The 1,745-nt window shown below is 44.5% G+C and overlaps 1 long non-coding RNA gene across 1 annotated transcript; it reads right to left on the bottom strand.

The window, feature by feature from the left end:
* Positions 1 to 832: 832 nt before the first annotated feature.
* Positions 833 to 1,458, bottom strand: LOC136941082 (uncharacterized). The gene is made up of 3 exons (XR_010876439.1): positions 1,298 to 1,458; positions 970 to 1,186; positions 833 to 877 (listed from the first exon to the last, which is right to left on the bottom strand). It is a non-coding gene; the product is annotated as an uncharacterized lncRNA (long non-coding RNA).
* Positions 1,459 to 1,745: the final 287 nt, after the last annotated feature.

Genomic DNA, 1,745 nt, shown 5'->3' on the forward strand with positions numbered 1-1,745 from the left:
AGAACCTGAGCCACTTTCTGTTGCTTTTGTTTCATGTTTGCGCAGAAAGTCAGGCCTGCGTTAGCGCAAACTGTCAGCATGCCAGATGTCAATGGCTTTGGTTGGATCAAAGTCTTTGATGTCAGGTGAGCACAACTGGGTTTTAAGGAGGTCAGAGAGGGTCTCACCTTTGAGGCGTGAGCGCCAGTCACTCTTTACCTGCTTCATTATACTGAACCCTCTTTCACAGTCAGCTGTAGTTGCAGGGATGGTGAGGAGAGCATCAAAAAGATCAAGGACATCCGGACACCGATGGCGCAGCATTCTGTTTACAGTAGGCCAGGTCTTCTCAAAGGTTCCTGTAGCAGGGTGAGACAGACAATATGCATTATGCACTGGCAAACCATTATACATTTTCAAATGCGTCTTAAGTTATTAAAAGATGGCATCAAATTTGGATTGTTCCTTTAACAAATGACATTTACTCTGATTCTTGATAAACAAAATGCTGTTGATAAGCTATATCAGTATGAGATTTTTTTTCTCAGACTTCATTCTCCAAGTACCTTGGCTGAATCCTGCTGTGTACAGTTCAGTCTTGAGAATTGTCCATTGATCAGGGATCAACTCCACATTTACATTTAGTCATTTAGCAGACGCTCTTATCCAGAGCGACTTACAGTAAGTACAGGGACATTCTCCCCGAGGCAAGTAGGGTGAAGTGCCTTGCCCAAGGACACAACGTCATTTGGCACGGCCGGGAATCGAACTGGCAACCTTCAGATGACTAGCCCGATTCCCTAACCGCTCAGCCACCTGACTCCCACATCCACTCCAGCAGACAGTAAAATAGGTTGGAAGTGACTAATGAGTTTGTTTACCTCTTCATCACCAAATTCTGAAAACAAAAGGGAAAACAATAAAAGGTTAAGCAGTTGTCTTAAAACATAAAATGCGTAAAGATTTGTTCATTACATTTAAATTGCCAACCTGAACTTGTGTCTGCCTCTGGCCAGCACTGGAAACTGGTCAGTCGCATAGCCTGCAGGACACCACTGTTCACGTCACTAAATCTAGCAGTGATGCACCGGCACAGAGAATCGATTAGCTCATTCTTTGCCTTGTCATGTTGGTCGGCATCAGTAGGCTTATGAGGACTCCCTCATAGGTGTCTGTGTCCAGCACTGCTCTCAGCTTAGGCCCAGGTCTACAGTTGTGCAGAGATAGATGGATGGGCGTCTTTTTGTTTATACTGAGGTGAAAACACACCAACACAACCTAAAATCAAATCCTAAATTGTAGGACATATCATACATACCTTGACTTGTACTTTTCTATGACAGCCTGAGTGGAGGAAAGGCAGCTCTGAGCTTCAGCCAGGGTTGACACTGACCTCTGCAGTGACTTGGAGAGGCTGCTCAGTTGATAGATGGTGTCATGGAGAAGGCAGCAAAATCAGAGAACTCCACCATCCTTGCCTATTTTGAGGAACCCCTTGGCTTTTGCCCTCAGAACAGCATTGATGTTTGTGGCCTCCTGGGACTACAAACAAAACAACTGAATTATATCAGACAGCATTTAAAACTGATGAAGAGAAAAAGAAAGCAAACATTAAATAATCCATCTACCCTGCTGGTTTTAGTAGGCTATACATTAACATACCTTCTCCTCTAAGTGGCGTACAATGCCAGCATATCCCCTGAGATGTGCTTGTCAAGTGCTTTGAAGAAATATGGTAGCCCCCGGGTTCCACCTACTCTGGTTGG

The sequence above is a fragment of the Osmerus mordax genome, chromosome 3, assembly GCF_038355195.1.
Source record: "Osmerus mordax isolate fOsmMor3 chromosome 3, fOsmMor3.pri, whole genome shotgun sequence".
Classification (NCBI taxonomy): domain Eukaryota; kingdom Metazoa; phylum Chordata; class Actinopteri; order Osmeriformes; family Osmeridae; genus Osmerus; species Osmerus mordax.